Source organism: Cotesia glomerata, linkage group LG2 (assembly GCF_020080835.1).
Source record: "Cotesia glomerata isolate CgM1 linkage group LG2, MPM_Cglom_v2.3, whole genome shotgun sequence".
NCBI lineage: Eukaryota > Metazoa > Arthropoda > Insecta > Hymenoptera > Braconidae > Cotesia > Cotesia glomerata.
The window spans coordinates 27,388,407-27,408,309 of NC_058159.1; the positions used below are offsets into that span (position 1 = coordinate 27,388,407).

Here is a 19,903-nt window from a genome sequence, read left to right on the forward strand (position 1 = left end):
ACAATAAAAAATTTTTAAACCTCGGTTAATTTCAATGAAAATTAATTGAGCAGATGTTTGATAGTTTTAAAAATTTTTGTAATAAATAAATTATGGCAATATAAAATCAGAAAAAAATTGACATGTAGAAATTTAAAAAAATTAAAAGAAAAACAATAAAAAATTTTTAAACCTCGGTTAATTTCAATGAAAATTAATTGAGCAGATGTTTGATAGTTTTAAAAATTTTTGTAATAAATAAATTATAGCAAAATAAAATTATAAAAAAATTAAAATGTAGAAATTTTAAATACTTAAAAATACAATTATTTAAAATAATTTTTTGAAACAAATTTGTTTGGTAAAGAAAATAAAAAAATTTCCAAGTGACAGCTAAAGTTAATGTCATCTAATTTTAGTATCAGTCTAATTTTATTATCACAATAACAAAAACACAAAAATAAATCTTCGCCATTTTTCTACTAAATCCCGCAAATCTTCTAAATCTCCTTATCCTCCATCTTCGGTTCTCTGAGTGCTTATAAACCAGAAGTACAGAACCTCCACACAGAATACAAAACACAAAATACACACTATACTATCTAGCGCGTTTCACCTGCCCCCTCTCTTTTCACCCGAGTTCAGGCGAGGTTGCCCGAGCGCTCGCGTCGAGTGTTTCTTCTCCCGCTACGCCGCAAAGCTCCAGTCTTACACGTCAAGCCGGTCTGTGCGGTCGCGTCTATTCTCACCTCACCTTAATTACTCCTCCTTTTCCAAAACACTTGAAACTAAAACAAACAAACTCAGTTGTTCCTCATTTCGCGGATGTTTAACATAAACCTTTTTAAAAAAATAATCCCGCAATTTTTTAACCTAAAACTTTGTTTTTACCAGATGAAACATTAACCGAAACAGTGGTGCAAGACACGCCGTCATAATCAGTGGAACTTGTTAGTGGATTTTATAATTTTATTAAATATTAAATATAAAAATAAAATTAAATAAGTTGGAGCCAAAGTTGGATTCTACAACCCGTGGATTTAATTCCTGAAGACGACGGATACGAACGCAAGGTAAGAATCAATATAATATTCTCATCTACTGTATATAACACTCAGCACTTAGGTTTTTACATTTAAACATCGACGGCTGGTGATCCATGTGTTAGTTCTGATTCTGGTTGCTTATGCTCGTCTGTGTTGTAAGTTGTAAGTTGTAACCCGACTAGACATTTACTTTACTTGTATACGTATAAAATATATACACAAACCCAACATAACACTGAAGTTAGCAGACGTCTAAAAATATTTGATTTATTTTTTACATAAAATTACAACTAAAAAAAGATTTATCAAAAATTGCACTTGTAGTTTTTCAAGTTTTTTACATGTGAAATTTTTTTTTTTAATTATTTAATTGGAGTTTCTTCAATAAAAAATTTCTAAAAATTTTTAAATGTCAGCTAACTTCATTTTCATAACCCAACACACATTATATTACATAGTCTTCTCGTGGATGAGAAGTTTACCCGTACCAATGCTGGCACTAATACTAGCGCAATAGAGCAAGAGAGCAAGAGAAAGAGAGAGAGAGAGAGAGAGAGAGAGAGAGAGAGAGAGAGAGGAAGATCAAGAGGATCTGGAGTTGATGCGCATTCGCTGAAATCCGTCATCCATTTTCGCTCCAGCAATAATTTTTCGCCTTATCTGGAATTTTAGGTAAGAAGAAGTAACTTTATGAAATAACTGGAAGTATTTGGTATTAATTGTTGATAATTACCCCAACAAAGATGATCCAAGAAATAAAAAAACAAGAAAAAATGATGATGATGGTGGTTGAATGCGGTTAATTTGTAAAATTAACTCCCGAGTTGAGTTGAGTATGAGTCAGCTGCGTTACGTCGCAAGTTCATCTGAGGATAGTAACTCTGCGTTAATTTTCTCGTACTCGAATGCGAGGACGCATTTTTCTCAAGTTCCAATTAAATTAAATGTGCAAACATTCGCGTACCGTTAGATGTACGACTACTGTTTGCTGTGTAGTAGTCTGTGGTCTGCAGACTGAACCAACTTGTGACTACTGACGTTGTTGATGTTGATGTTCCTGCTGCTGCTGTTGTTGTTGTTGTTGTTATTGTGAGCTGAGCAACGTGATATCCAATGATATCGGGGCACGTGCCTGTACCAAGTACTAAGCTGGATGCTGGACTAACGTAATGTAACATAACAGTCTTATGTGGATGTATATGTTGGATTGCATAACTCGCGATGCGCCTAATGAGACACGTTAAGAGCCACCAGCATATACATTTTATTTGTGTTACCAGCAAATAATCTCACGAGTCCCACGTCCTTCGTAGATGGATCGGAAATGCCCGATCATTAGATCCAAAAGTTCGTTGACCTACCTCATGTTTCATGTTTGTTTTCATTCCTTCGTAAGAAAGATACGAGGTATGTGTAATGTTCCAGCTAGAAGGTGGGACATTATTTTGTTGGACTTTATTTTGGAGGTTTGATTATTTTTCTAATTGTAATTGGTTGGTTCGATTGATCGGACTTTTACTTTGTTACTGACGGTCTATGTCCAAATTTGGATCCAAGTGATTCACATCTGCTTGTAATGGAGAGAGGATTCTCCAACTAGTCATCTGCTGAGTAATCAATTGCTGAAAAATATTTTTAAAGATTCTTTTCTCTGGCGCCATCGCTATCTGGTTGTTATGTTACTCGAGTTTTGGTATTTTTATGATGGAATTGGTAGGATTTAATTATAAAGTCTTGTTGAGATTTGGAGTTCAATATTTTCAAGTAGTTTGAGCTAAATTTAACTTTAATTTTTAGTAGTTAAATATTTTGTCAATTTTATTGAAATAAAATTCAATTTTCAATTTTATATTATAGGATTTGTTAAAATTGGCAATTGTTTAAATATGGAGCTTCACTTATTTTTTGGACATAAAAAATCGAAAAACTAACTTTTTTGATTGATTTTTTTATTTTTTTGTTCGCCGCAGTTTGAAGTAATAAGAACATTTTTTTTTTACTTTAAGTTTTTAAGTTTAAAATCGAAAAAATACCGATACGGAAAAAAGAAAACTCAAAAAATTACAATATATAATGTAATATGGCGCTCCGTGTTGAAAACTGGAAAAATTACAGTTTCAGATTGTAATTATTACAGATTTTATAACAATTACATTGCAGAGTGTAATATTTACATTGAAAGTTCTGAAAATTAACATTCAAATTTTGAATTTATAAAAATGTTATTTCGAACTGTAGTTTTTCTAGTTTTTAATACGACAAGACACTTATTACACTGAAAAAAAAAGTTAACTTGATTCAAGAGAAAAATTCTTGAACTAAGAATATAATTTTGAAGAGATTGATTGTCTTAAATCAAGAATTTTTCTAATCAAATCAAGAATATTAATGACACTGAAGTTAGCAGACGTCTAAAAATTTTTGATTTTTTTTATTAATTAAATTACAACTAAAAAAAATTATAAAAAATTGCACTTATAGTTTTTCAAGTTTTTTACATGTGAAATTTTTTTTTTAATTGTTTAATTGAAATTTTTTTAATAAAAAATTTCTAAACATTATGAAATGTCGGCTAACTTCATTTTCATGAATATTAAGTTCTTCAAAATTATATACTTGATTCAAGAACATTTTTTTTTCTGTGTACTATTTATATTGTAATTTTTCAATTTTTATTTTTTCCGTATACTTGTTTCATTTTCCATCCGAATTACTGAAAGATTAATTTTTTGAGTGCGATATTTTATTTCTCTTAAAGAGCTCTTACAAAAGAATTTAAAACAAACACTAATTTTTTATTTTTAAATTAAAAAATTAAATCTCAACTTATTATTAAATTAAAATTCATTTTCTTCAATTATATTACCATAAATTCATTATTTAAACTCTAATATATTTAAATACATCTTTTTTATAATCAACAATGAGTTTACAGCGTGCTAGGGAATAAAACAATTCGGTCTGAAGGTTATACCTCCAATGAATTTTAATTACTTAATAGTAACAGTAATTAAAACATGAGGATTTTCAATCAACTACACAAACTTTCATTTTCCCAACCAATTTTTCATCACAATGCATTAGCTCTGGCTGACAGCTGAGTATGCCTGTAGATTTTATCAGACAATGATTTAATAAAATATTCAATGCTCAATAATAATGAAGATTCTCTTGGGTTTCCATAGAGTGCATGGCCTCGGTCATGGTACCGTTTAAAAACATTGCGTTCCTTATTATGTATCAAGCATTAATATTGAGTAGCTTTACATACATATACATATACATAAATAAGATGAGCGAGCAACACTAGACCAGAATTGACACATGGAATTATTGTATTATCATTATTACTTCTTGCTCTTCAGAACTCTTACATTCTGCGGCCATATATGTGTATAATAAAGACAATTGAATGGCAATATACCATCCGGTGGTAAAAGTACCGTTCAATTACTCCAAAAACAATTTAATAAGTACATTAAACTCATTTATATTATTTATAAAGATATTTATTATGGTTTTGCTTGGACGAAAACAAAAAATGCATTTATTGTTAATGCTGTATGTGTTACACTTAAATTATTTTCTTCAGTGGCTTTAGTATTAAAAACCGGTCTTGTTTTCTTCATTGAATCGGATTACTCGAGCACGTGTATATTTACGTCCGTCATTCTCATGTGGGACCACCGAAAAACTCAATTTTACGACTTCCTTGCCAACCAGTACTTATTTTTATGTCAAATTCATAAGACGGGGTCATTATTACGACTGTACTATTATATTATGTACATTATTTATTTCCGTGGAAGATGGTTACAACTAATGCTTTATAAATACATATATATCTGTAAGTATTTTAGAGGATGGCTGCTCAAAAGAGCCGACCTTTTAGGCCATTACTTAAATTTTATTTTAATATGACATAAATCAATTATAACTACATCTTTACGATTTAATTCTTTTAGATAAAATTAAATTGAACTATTTTTTGATTTTTTTAAATGAAAAATTGTATATATAATTTTATAAATAATTTATTTGGTGAAAAAAAAAAATTTATATCGGCTTATTTTGGTATAAGATATTTTTCTTGAAACTTTTATGTTTACTTGGAATAATTTATAAAAATATACAATATGTATTAAAGTCCAAATATTTTATTTGGTGATTTAATTCTTTGGAATTAGCAATTTTATTTTATAATTCGGACGAATATTGTAGACTAAAAATAAGATTCAATTAACATTTCAAAAGGAAATAATTTCAAGGTTTAATCTTGAATTTTGAGGATTATTGAAAATTATAAACATTCTAAGAAAAAATGTAAAATTAAATGTAAATCAGTTTTGATGAAGAAAAGGGAATTACGTAAAGTTAAGAAAAAAATTTTTAATTAAATTTCTTAAAGGAAATTGACGCGATGTACGTGAGTGAAATGTGATATACAATGTATGACGGAAATTAAAATCACTTTTGTGATTATTTACGTGAAAAATGATATTCGAAATACATACACTGATAGAAGGATTTGTTTATAGTTAAAAACATTTTTTAATACTTAGAAATGATTTATTAGAAACCATTTTTTAGTCCTTAAATATTTCTTAGTATTTAAAAAGCTTTATTAATATTTAATAAATATCAGATTTATTAAATACAAACAAGTTATTTTAAATATTAACCCTTCAGTACCCTCGCTATGAGAATTTTTCTCACGCAACAATATTCAACTTATAGGATGTCGCTGCAGTGCCAGTGAGACACTAAAAAGAACGTGGGTACTGAAGGGTTAAGAAATATTCGTTTAATACTCAAAAGTGGTCTTTAATAAATGATTTATTAACTATTAATAATTTAATTTATTTGAAGACAATTATTTAATTTATTAAATTTTAATAAATAATTTTTAACATTTAATAAATATTTATAAGAGAGGAAAATACATTTATTAATAGAAGACCATGATACAGCAGCCCAACAAGTCCAGAGCGAAGGTGATTAGATGGCAGCCAAAGAAGTAGACACCCAGTGCAGTATATTTGTTATTCATAATTGCCTCATAGATGCTATAGTAAATTCCTTTAATTTTAGCCAACAAGTGCCATAAAAGTTAGTTTGTAGAGTCTTTAATGTATTTTGATTTAATTAAAAATGTTCCAAAAATTTATAAATTATTTAAGCTAGTTAAAAGTGATAGTAACAATAAGACGAAATGAAATATTTAAGTAAATGTGGTGCTAGAACCTGAGCTTTAAATATTTATTAAGATGCAGACTTAATTTTAAGAAACTGTGATAAAAAATTGTAAAAAATAGTTTTTACTGTTGTACAATGCAAAATAAATATCTATCTACATTTATTAATAGTTAGCAAATATTTATTAACAGTTAAATATTTTATTGAGTGAATTTGTTTCGCTTGCAATGTCATATGATATGAAGTTGCTTATAAACAAAAATCATCTTTATAAATTTTTTGCATTAATTATATTACATTACAATAACGTTTATTGTAACATACCGAATTTTATTGCAGCTCATAATTATCTTTTATATTTTTAAATATTAAAAACGTTAATTTATTAAGTGAATTTAATTATTATCATGTATTCCAGCTATAGGGTTATAAAAAGTTTCAAAAGAAAATTGCTATTCTTGCTTTTGATTTTAAATAAATATTCGTTAACTGTTAACAAATTTATTAACATTTAATAAATAGTATTTAATAAATAATTTATTAACTGTTAATAAATATTTATTGAATCCTATGATGTTAAAAAATTACTTATTAACAGTTAATAAAGCTTATTAAATATAAAAAAATAGATAAATTTATTTATTAAATTTAAGTTAAAAATTTGAAAGTTTTTAGTAAATATTGAGGATTGTCAAAATTTTTTTTATTTTAAAAGTTGAACAGACAACTCGTGATAAAAGATTTACCCCAGGTCCTCGAAATTTCTTGTCTTCGAGTTTTTGAAGTATCTATGGAACGTCACGTAGAAGGAAATTTCAGTCAAGTACACGTGTGTATGAAAAAACCCGAGTATGACTACAGTGAAGGAGGAAGAGGCAAAGTACGTCGATAAAATTGAAGAGGGAGCATAAAAGAATATAAAGTTGGGGAAAGCCGTTACAACAACGTCCTCGGTATACTTACAATTTTAGTACGTGGCGCGCACAATAAACCAAAAGGGATTATAAACAAGAGGGATGCAAGTCATATATATAAATATACATGTTTGCTAGTGTAGAGCATGGATGTGTCGTAAAAGTAAATATAGAGGGGACTGGTTTTATAAATTTTTCTCAAACCGTGAATCCTTACGTTGCGAAAAAGGATGTTTACTGTAAATTATAAATAATAATAATAATAATTAAAGCCTCGTTGAGTTTTATTGTGGGTGAATGTATCGAGGGTAATAATATTTTAGCAATCAAGAGTTTAATTATTAGTTAATATTTAAGACTAGAAATGTCAAGGATTTTGTCAGAGAAATTGAGAAATTTGCTGCTGAAAAGTATCGTAATTATTAAACATTAATGACTAAAAAATTGTATGAAGCGTCATTAATGGTTAAATTTATTTCGAAGATATAAAATTATATATTTGCAGTTTTAATAATAATTATGTTTTGTTTTTGGTAAAAAATAGAAAAAAACCATTGTTTTATTTTACAATAAAAATTGCAACATTTTTATTTTGTAATGTTGAATTTTTATAGATGCAATTGGATGTTTTTTTAATTGATTTATTTATATGTAAATACAATTTTTCATCAATTTAATGTAAATTTTTTCTGAAGGAAATTTTGAAATAAAGCAGCCGATAATTAATTTCTATAAAATAATTTTTTTTTTTTTTATGAATATTTAAACGATTAAAAAAAACTGTCCAATTTATTTAGAATAAAAGTAAGGAACTAATTAATAAAAATACTTTGAATATTACTAAAAAAATTTTTTTGACAAAATATATTTTTGATAATTATCTAGAGTTTATTTTCTTGTCTAAAGAATTTATTGAATTGATAAAAATAATTTTTTTTTATATTAATTCCAATGAAGACAAATTTTGATATTTTTTGCCAAGAAATTAATAAGTCCAAATGGTTCATTTCAAAAAAATTTTTTTTTATATCAGTGTATGCTTCAATCTTAAAATTATTTTTTTAATTAAATAAAATATGAAAGTAATTAATCTTTATAAAATTGAGAAACAAAAAATCAAGAAGTTCAAAGTACGAAATTTATGTTGCGAAAAATTTCGACGGCTATTATTACACAGGCATTTTTGAACTTTTGAACTCTAGATCAAAGAGCAATTATTAATAATGAATAATACATTATTTATCCTTGAGTTAAATCTCAGGTTTATTAACCCAGGACTTACATAAACTATAAAAATGAAAAAAGAACAAAAAATAGTCATCATTATCGATGTTATTGACACAAAAATTACAATAATAAGCTTTCTTTAGTCATTTATGCAGGAATAAAAATTCCCGCGTCTATGTCAAGGATGCTCGGTTCGTTATTTTACTAATAATTATAATTATAATATAATTTCGCTGGATAATTAATAGCTGTTTTAATAAGCCCGATTGCAAGTAAAGGAAAATTTTTAAATCTGGGAAGCTTTCTAAATTGGTATTGATCTCGTCTCCTTAAGCGACTTGATACAAGAGAAAAAGAAGAAGAAAAATAAAAATGACTAAAACTAAAACCGAAGGCATAGTTACTCTAAGAGAAGCGAAGAGCGGCGTCACTTTCACCCCGATGTGCTCTGCACGGATCCCATCGTCTTTATTTTAGATTTTTAATTTATAACATGTACCAGAGACTGGAGTTAGCTGTGTAATACAGTAAAAGGTCCCCGTAGAACAGCGACAAGGGAGATTTAGATTTATGCATGCACATTGTATGGTATCGTATGGTGGATATTACTGGCACTACATACGTATTAGTATATTTAGAACGGGTAGAGGTCTCGAGATAGCTCCTAGTGAATCAGGCAAATGAGTCTTGGATCTCACGATCTAGATCACCCCCACACTCTCATCCAATCTAGCGAGAGTTTCATTACCATCGGTATCTCTACAAATAATCTAACAAGCTAAATCTCTCGTGACTCTATAAATATACTCAATATATGCTATTATTAATACTATGCCATATAAATTCAATTTTATTTTTTCAATTTGTATAGGGATTGATTTTTAATGGGATGATATTTAAAGGTAATGATAATAAAATTATCAAATAGCTCAAAATTTTCAAAAATTTTAATGAATAATTTATCATACAATATTTTTTAAATTTGTAAAGAGAAATTAAAAAAAATTATTATTGCAACTTTTGAAAATATTGTTTTAAATTATAGTTTTTTTAATGGAACAAAAAAATATGATCAAATATTTTTTTAATAATAATAATAATAATAATAATAATAATAAAAATCGACTATAATTATTAATGAATTTCTTAACTTCTGTTTGATTTTTTAAAAAATTGTTTTTATAAAATTCGGTCTTATATTTGCCCAAAGTTTTAAAAATAACATTAGAAATTTTGATATTAATTATTATTATTAGATACATTGATTAAAAAAAATTGTGGGGGCCATATCTTCCACCCACTTCTTCGTAATTTAATTATTATTATTATCAATTATTAGTATGGTTTAATTATTATTATTATCATCATATAATTATTTCTTTAATTATTATTATTATTATTCATTAGTAATAGTTAATTAATATAGTTATTATTTAAGTTGAAGATTTTTCTACAACGCTATTAAGTTATTGTGTTAAAAAAGTTTTAGTTGTGTCGCATCACCATTAATTATACCAGATTATAATTTACTTGGTAATGCCAAGCAACTGATAAGTCTCGTCTGCTGCGAGAACATTTTGGGAAATTTTAGTTTATTGTAATATTGTTGCAATGTAGTAAAATTCATATTTGCAGCCGGCGAGACCCTAATAAAATACAGCTGATGTATTATAATAATTATTTTATTAATTCAAAATTTTTTGACTTAAATACCTTCAATTTTTCAATCAATCCAAAAATTTCAATAACCAGTTACCAAAAATAAATTATTAGGACTTGAGAGAGTAAAACTAGTTTAAAAAAAAACATCTGTCACTAAAAATCGTCACATGTCATATGTTCTCCACATTTTCCACCCCAATACAAGCAGCAATGCTCCATTCTAGTCACAGTCCAAAACCCCAATTAAATTATTAAATAGTTTCCTTATTACAGTAAAAAGACCATGACCTCGACCAGTCAGTACCACGATCTAGTATTACACTCTTATCGAGACAATAATCGGAATTCCTTGTTTTATTTTTCTAGATGATAAATTCAAATAACTGTCTCACATTCCTTATCTAATTATATTTACTCATCAGCTTATCAGCTGTATTACAACTCTGCAGTTTCATATTTTACTTTATTTATTATTTTTCACTCCTCATTGTTATTATTATTATTATTATCATAATCATCATTGCTGTCAAGTTACAAGCATAAAATATAATACAATATAATAAATTTTTTGCTCAAGTCTTGAAGGCGATTCGTGGACAACCTGAGTGAGAATGGCCGTGTAAATCGATAGGCGTGACGGGAGTTAGACACCGTAGAGTATACTCTAGAGTCGGTGAGGATATAGAGGGCGAACGTGAGAGTTTGCCAGCAAAGTTTCGAGTATCGAGTGTCCACTCTCGACTCACCCAGTTGAATAGTGGATCTTCTTTTTATTATCTTGCTCATAAAAAATAATAAATTTTTTAACAAAGTTTATTATTGTCATTTAAAAAATGTTAAGTCGTTAATAATAATAATAATAATAATAATAATAATAATAATAATAATAATAATAATAATAATAATAATATATGTATAGTACATCACATACTAATACAACGTCTTCTTATTCTTGATTTCCACTTACTCTACTCGGTTTAGTTAGTTTTTTATCTTCCTCCTCATTGCAACTCTGCAATTCTTCAGAGTTCCTTTTTCATTATATATATATTTTTATTTGGACTTGGAACTTGAACGGATAATAGATCTGGAAGCATACCCACTACAATTCTATTGTCCATAACAGTTGGCCGGGTTCAACTGTTGACGTATATACAGTAATATACGATGCCGGAAGTTGGATCACAATGGAGACCATCATGCTCGGCTTCTGCCGTAGAATTGCACATTTTCGATTCCATTTATCTGTAGAACCCTGAAATAAATTCCATATGCTTCCCCCTATGCAGCAGTACACTGTAGTGTGCTCCACATTCATTCATTTAAAATATCAAATGTACAACATACTATTTTTGGTCGGATGTGGGTGTTCCTTTTCCCTTCGGAAACGGGGATCATTGATCAGATGTTCAATTTTGTGTGAGTGTTTTTGGAGTTCCTGCAGGAAATATCTTTAATTTATTAAAAAAAAATCCCGAGGAATTGATAGATTCAAAGTGAATTTGATTTTTGTTTAATGGTCAGAGGTTAGATGAAGATTAATGGATTGTGAGGTTGAAAAAAATTCGTCTTGATTTTATTCGGGTAAAAAAAAGGTTTACTGGAAAATTTCCTGCTGAGGGTTTGGAAGATTTTGAGATCTCAAAGAAGTTATTTTAGGTTTCTCGAAAATTGTTTAGTTCTTTTATGAATAAAATAAAAAATTATTTTGGAGTTAAAAATTTTTTAATAGTTTGAATTTTTAAAAAATTATTATAAAGATTTTTATTTTTAAAAAATTTATTAAGTTTTTCTTGAAATTGAAATTAAAAAATCATTTTTTTTGATAAAATGAAGCTGTAGAAACTTTTTAAAATTTCGATTATTAATAATAAACTTAAAATTTTATTTAATATTCAAAATTTCTTTAAAAACTCCAAATTAATTCAACATTAATTTTACTTGAAATTTCATATTACATCATTCTTGAAATTAAATTGAAAAAATCATTTTTTTGATAAAATGAAGTTGTAGAAATTTTTTAAAATTTCGATTATTAATAATAAACTTAAAATTTTATTTAATATTCAAAATTTCTTTAAAAAATCCAAATGAGGTTAAAATAAATTCCACTTGCAATTTCATATTACATAAACTTAAACAACTTTTGAAAAATTGTCGATCAACAACCTTATTAAAATTTTTCCAGACAGTAAAGTAATAAACGGGTTAAAAGATAACTCGATAAAAAAATACAAGACACCTTTCGTAATAAATAACAGTGAGATTAATCAGAGATAAACAGGTTCATTAATCACTCTTGCATTATCACACACTTGTGTTAGTTATTGTTCATGCATGTCAGTCCATCTATAAACCGGCAGCTTTACCAGCGATCGTTACCATACGTCATCATGTCGAATTTGTATCCTGGTTAAATATATTTCCTTATCGACGACTGTGACAGCCGTTTCATTTCATTTTATTATTTTCATAGTTATATTCATTCTCTATCCTATCCTATATTTTTATACTCACTCTGGAATTTAGAGTGGACGAGAACAGCTCAGTATTTTTGATTTACAATATTAAGATTAAAGATTCAGAGAGTCTACTTCAATATAAACACAAGATTATTCTAAATTCAAGTGACCGAGAAAGAGGGAGAGAGTAGGTCTATTTTAAGTAAGAGTAGTATAAAATGATGATGATACGCCGGAGGCTCAAAAACTCTGTCGTTACTCTAAACTTTACACTACACGAGTATGGCATAGAAAAGACCTATTTTACATTACATGTAATGCCAAGTAAAGTGAGATCGTGTGATACTTAACTTACTCTCAAAGTTTGTTACAAGTTACAGCGTTGTACTACTTGAGCGCGATAATCTGTTTGGGTTCAGGTTATTGGCTTTTGTTATTTGAATTTTAGCTTGTTACAACTTAACTAGACGTTTTTTTTTGTTACAACCTTTATATTACTTTGCTTCAATGACACTCCTCCCAATTTAGCTGTCCGGTTCTGAGAATACATAACAGTCAAACTGGCTTGACTAGACAAACAATTAAATCTCAAGTGCTCACCACTTTACTCCAACTGTGTTTTCATTGTTAAAAATGGTCTCTGACCTGTCTAGAAGACCCTCAATAATATAAGGCAATAAGGCAAAGCACCTGTAACAAGAATTTTCTGGAAAGTTTTAAGTTATAACCAAAAGTTTTGAGTCTACCTGAGTTGTCAAATTTTACTGTCTTTTATATTTTTGAAAAAAATATACTGAAAGTTGGTTGTAAATTTTTATTGCAAGAATTTTTTTTTCATAACTAATATGATTTACTATGTAATTATTATTATTTATATTATTAAGAGAATAAGAAAAATTATAAGAAATAAAATCGGATTTTTTAGTGAAATTTAGGGTCATTGAAAAGGTCTTGATTTGAATTTGTGCCTTTTTAAGATTTCATATCATTCTTATCGATAGTTAAATTATGATAAGTATTTAGGCTGCATTTGAAAATTCTCTATCTCTAGATACATAATTAAGAATTGACCTTTTATCTTGTAAATTATTGACATTTTTAAAGATATAAGCTCACCCCGATATTACACTCATCGAGACCTTTCATTTGAGTACCCACATTAATTTTTCATATATTTCATATATATTATATATATGTATATATGAAAAATATATCAAAATGCATGTGGGTACTCAAATGGAAGCTCTTGATGAGTGTAATATCGGGATGAGCTTATATCTTTAAAAATGCCAATAGTTAAGAAAGTACAGTGCAATTTAATATAATTAAGAAACAACCTTGTATCTTGTGAAATATTGACATTTTTAAAGATATAAGCTCATCTCGACATTACACTCATCGAGACCTTTCATTTGAGTACCCACATCAATTTTTCATATATTTCATATATATTATATATATGTATATATGAAAAATATATCAAAATGCATGTGGGTACTCAAATGAAAGCTCTTAATGAGTGTAACATCAGGATGAGCTTATATCTTTAAAAACGTCAATACTTAAAAAAGTAGAATGCAATTTAACAAAAATCATTATTTAATAAAACAAAATTTTATTTATTTATAATTCACAAGTCACGACAGTCATATAGTGACTGCAAAGTTGCTAGTTACCATTATCGCGTTTTTGAATAATAATAATAATAATAATAATAATAATAATAATAATTTTGGTCTGAAATAATATTTTTTTTCCTGATAAAATCATGAAATTTAAATTTTCTTAACAAATTTAACTTTATTAGCGTACTGATATTTATTTTCCTAAAATTCTCAGCTCATATGTATACTTTGCAAATTTTTTCAAACACTGATTATTTGCACAGCTTTTCGATGACTGATACCATTTACAATTGGGTCAATATTATTTTTCAAGTCAAAAATTATAGATTAAAATACCCGATGAAATATTGCTTTTTCAATAGAAATTCCAATTAACATCACCAGACCTTTTTATTTTTTTTTACAATAAAATGGATAAAATATCGCGGCATGTGCGGGCTATAAATACCCAAAAACTGCAAACACCCACCAATATCACACATTCATATGTGTTCCAATCAAAAATAAAAATTATTAGTAAAACATTATTTTTCCATCGATTTCCACGTGTATAAACACCAAGGCTGTTCTCATATGAGGAGGTCGTTGACTTGCTCCGATCCGAGGACTCTGCAAAAACACACACGCGATGCTGCTAGCACGAGTCGCACCTGCGCGATGGATTCTTCTCCTCAAAAAATTATTATTCGCATCTTCAACTATTACTATTTCGAGGAAGATTTTTCTTGATTAAATTATTCAAAATTTTTTATTTAAATAATTAATTAATTAATTAATTAATTAATTTATGAATTAAATGACTTGCGATTTGCGAGTGGGAGCCAGAGCAGTCAAAATTAAAAAAATGAAAGAAAAAGAATGTAAAGTGAGCGAATGGGTGACTGAGTTTGGTGGATATCCGCATTATGTAAGAGACCGTGGAACTGGGATAGGATCGAGAACACACCACGCGTGTTTGGCATACGAGTGTTCTCTCTCTTGGGTCGGCGAACACGTAACAAACGCGCTTCCATATTACATACTCCATGCTGCAAATAAAAATAAAATACACCCATGCCAAGTTGAGAGAGGATAGTGCAGAGTATATAGGAGGTACGCGCCCCGATGCTGCTGTCCTCGTTGCGTAATTGCGAGCCTGCCAGGTTAACTTATTTTCCAATTCCAATTCCATTTTCATTTGCACCTTCACTTGGTATGGGACCCACTACGAGGCGAGCTGTTCTCTCAGCGTTATAAGAATAATTTATCACTTTGGCTCTTTCTTATTCTCATGTGTTCTCTGTAATATGTAATATGTTATATGCAACATAACTTGCCGCGACTCCAGGGGTATTTACATAATTAATTTTTAATTTTACTCATGCAGACTTTATTTATTCACCTTCCGAAATTCCGTTATACTGGTTACGTTACTGGAAAATCCAAAATTTAAGTTAAATTATTATATTAAAAAAATTGTTATGAAAAATTGAGCTCCAAAAGTTTGAAATTAAGTTCTGGATTAAAATTATAATATAACGAAGCATCGGCAGGCGCTTGGATGGCTAAAGCCACCAAACCGAAGATTACAACTAATAGCTAGTGAGTTTTATAAGGCGATTTGTTTAATACGTCCAAGTCTTTTCGGTGACCAGTTATTACACAAAACTAGTGATTCAAGTCGTAGGGAATTAGGTAAAACAAATTCACTGCAGGTGCCTTTTGCGCGTACAGCAGCTTATTATAAATCTTTCATTGTTACTGGTTGTAATTTTTGGAATAATCTACCAGTTTTTATTACATCAGCTGAGACTCTATAGATAACTTCCGTCATAAATGTTATTTGTATTTGTTAAAGTTAAAAAAGAGTCAGTATGATGTAAGCACTTGATTGTAAACCTGATTTTGATTTTGAATGTGAAGAAAATGTCTGTGATTACTTGCTACTTTTGCACTAATATTACTTTGTTTATAGTTTTATTATTATTGTTATTATTATTATATCAGTTTCTTACTACCTATGCATTTTCAACAATTTTGTAATTTTGTAATTATTTGGATTTGTGGTCAAAAGGAGAATTATCTCCATGATCAGTAAATAAATAAATAAATAAATAAATAAATAAATAAATAAAATTGGAAATACGAAAAAATAATAAGAAATCTTTTTTGTAGAAAATTTAATTTTTTCTTATCTTTAATCCTTTATCCAGAATTTCAATTTTAAACTTAGATTAATATGATCTTTTCAACTACTTATTAGTAGATTTCATAGAAATCTAACTATTGCATTGGTCTTCATGACGAAATTTTTCAAAAATTTTGCTACATTTCGATTCAGCTCGTCAAGTGGATTCAGAAAATGCATATGGTTTAGAAGTTTATGAATATATGTATGTATAACCGGCCTTGTCTCTTCTCTAACTCTCGTAATTCTGTACGGATCTTAATGAAACGTAACACACTCAATCGTTTTAGAACGATTTCCGAGGTTCAGTTCGAAGATGAGCAAAATTGGTCGATTAGTTTAGAAATGGAAGCAATTCGAAAATTTTCAAAAATTACAAAAATTTTCTCTTTTACCGTATTTCCGTGCAATAACAATTAAACGAAATATCATATTTAATTTCTGTTAATTGCATCTGAAATCTTATTTAATAAGCTTTAATTTGCATACTTATTTATTTTTCTAAAATAAATAGTTTAGGAATGGCAGCAATTTAAAAATTTTTGAAAATTATAAAAATTTTCACTTTTACCGTATTTCAGTGCAATAACAATTGAACGCGATATCCTATCAAATTTCTGTAAATTGCATCTGAAAGCTTATCAAATAAACTTTAATTTGCATACCTCACCATCAGTCTAGATTAAAAATTACACTGATAGAAGGATTTATTTGTATTAAATAATATTTGTTAATAGCTAACAAATCATTTATTAGAGACCATTTTTTAATATTAAATAAATATTTCTTAGTATTTAAAATGATTTGTTTGTATTTAATAAATCTGATATTCATTTATTAAATATTAATAAATCTTTTTAAATACTAAAAAATATTTGTTAAGGACTAACAAATGGCTTCAAATAAATGATTTGTTAAATATTAACAAATCTTTTTAACTATAAACAAATCCTTCTATCAGTGTACCTACTTATACTCTCTCAGACAGATTTAATGAAATTTTACTTTTGCATTTGTTTTGATGACATTATTTTATTGTAACAGAAGTTATATATTAATAATATCATTTTATGAAAAACACGTTTTTTTTTTTTTTTTTAATTTCGAAATCTACTTTCATTTCAGCTTCCGAATGGTTTTTTTTTTATTACTTTAAAAGTGAATTTTTAGAGTAAATATTGGAGATAAAAAAAATAATAAGAGACTTGTTTTTGTAGAAAATTGAATTCTCTATAAAAAAAAAAAAGGTTTCTTTTTTTTTCGTATCTTCAATATTTTAATCAGAATTTCATTTTCAAATTTGAAACTACAATTTTTTCTGGTTATTTTAAACTTAACCTATGAGTAATTATTTTTTTTTTTTTTTTAAATAATATATTCAATTAATTAAAAAAAAATTATAAAATCTTGTTATTTACTTCAGCGTGAATTGAAAAAGTTATTACTTGTTTACATTAGAGAAATACAAAGCTTATAATAATGAATTGGGAGAATAACGTGGATATCTAAAATGCAGGCAAGCAACGGAGGGCAGCGCACCGAGACGCCCGAGAGTCCTCACCGTTATGTAATTCCGCTAAATTGTCGAGGTAGTCAGTCACTAAAACAAAAATAATATAAATTCTTTTCTTATCTCTTTATTATTATTTTAAAGACAAGTTAGAGTTATTCCGGCGAAACTTATTACCAGACAATGAGAACGAGTTGGAGCAAAAAACCAGTAGTCTTTATCATTTTAGAACAAGTCTGTTGGCTGTATTGTGTCTAGTTTTATACAATATATATGTATATAATATTGTATCGTACATTTAAGACTTAAAAGTTGCTGAATGTAACTTTAATCGGGCGAAAAAAGTTCGCGGATACACTTTGAGTCGTAAAATTTTATTTAGAGTTGCAATAAAAAAAGCAGAGCTATAAGTTTTAAAAAAGTATATTACTTTTATTGGAACCCGCAATTAGTCTTATCGCTCAACTGAATCGTTAAAATATTTCATTTTACCTAAGACTTTTGGTATCACGTGAATCATGCTTTATATTTATCCATTGAATCATGAAGCATAATAATCATCAATCCATTTTTATTCGTCATTTAAGCTCTTATTTTTTTCTATTCTACTGCTATTATAGAGTTTATTTTTTCTGTTTAACTTACCGAACAATTAAACGCAATAAATTGTAATTCTATTACTCATCGACTTTATTCTAAAAATAATTTCAATTTTTTTTTATTTTAAACATCTGTACTTATATAATTGAAGTTATGAGGAATGGCATACTTTTTTTTGTAATAAAATATTTGTAGCGAATTTATTTATTTTAGATAATTTGAGTACACATTATTTTATTTTTTTTTTCAGAATAATTATCAATAAGTTTGGAATTTAATTTTTTGGAGCAAATATTGGATTCGGAAAAATGATAAGAAATCATTTTTATAGAGAATTTAATTTCCCACAAAAAAGATTTATTATTTTTTCGTATCTTCAATATTGAACCCAGAATTTTATTTTGTAGATATAAATATTTAAACTTTAAATCGTCTGATATACTTTAAAATTAAATTTCTGACAAAAATATTGAAAATATGAAAAAATGATGACACAGAAAAAAAATTTTCTTGAATCAAGTATATAATTTTGAAGAACTTAATCTTTTTGATTTGAGTAGAAAAATTCTTGAACTAAATAAATTTTTATTGATTTAAAGAAATTTTACTTGATTCAAGATAATTACCCTCTTCAAAATTATTTTCTCAGTTCAAGAATTTTTCTCTTGAATCAAGTCAACTTTTTTTTTTGGAACCTTTTTTATAGGAAATTAAATTCTCTAAAAAGATAAGTTTCTTATGATTTTTTCGTACACTGATAAAAGGATTTGTTGATAGTTAAAAATATTTCGACGTTCTAATTAGCAAATTGTCTAACTTCATTTCAGAGAATTTTCCATTTGTACGAAAAAAACAATTAGTTCAAAATTTATTATCACTTTAAAAAACCATTTAATATCATTAATATCTAATAGAGATATAATATTTTCGTTTGAATCGTTCAAATAATTTATAATTGGACTATTGCTACATCAAAATGTTAAAAAATCACCCTCTAAAAAATAAGGAGTTAGAAAAATTGCTAATTAGACCGTCGATTTGTTAATATTTAACAAATCATTTATTAGAAGCTATTTTTTAGTCCTTAACAAGTATTTCTTAAAATTTAAAATTATTTGTTTGTATTTAATAAATGAATATCAGATTTATGAAATACAATCAAATAATTTTAAATACTAAGAAATATTTGTTTAATACTAAAAGTGGTCTCTAATAAATGATTGGTTAAATATTAACAATTTTTTTTTACTACAAATAAATCCTTCTATCAGTGTATCTTCAATACTCCACCCAGAAATTAACTTTCAAAGTCATCAAATAAAGAGTTGTTTAAGAAACTATCCATCTTATTAAGATGCCAATTAATTTAAGTTTCAAATTTATTAATTCTAAAATTTTCAATCAAAACACTTTTTAAAATCAAATAATAACAATTTCTTAAAAACATAACAGTGACTTCAGACTTAAAATCTATAAAAAAACGCTGACGTAAAATTCAAGGAATAAAATACCAAA

The 19,903-nt window shown here is 27.3% G+C and overlaps 1 protein-coding gene across 4 annotated transcripts in view; it reads left to right on the top strand.

The window, feature by feature from the left end:
* The first annotated feature begins 666 nt into the window (after nucleotides 1-666).
* Nucleotides 667-19,903, top strand: part of LOC123258739 (titin homolog) — a 95,848-nt gene continuing 76,611 nt past the window's right edge. For 3 of the 4 annotated variants that reach the window (XM_044718928.1, XM_044718926.1, XM_044718930.1), the window contains exon 1: nucleotides 667-1,052. The gene's annotated coding sequence lies outside the window, so the exon portion shown is untranslated. The remainder of the gene's footprint in view (nucleotides 1,053-19,903) is intronic. The other variant, XM_044718931.1, reaches the window with a different exon arrangement.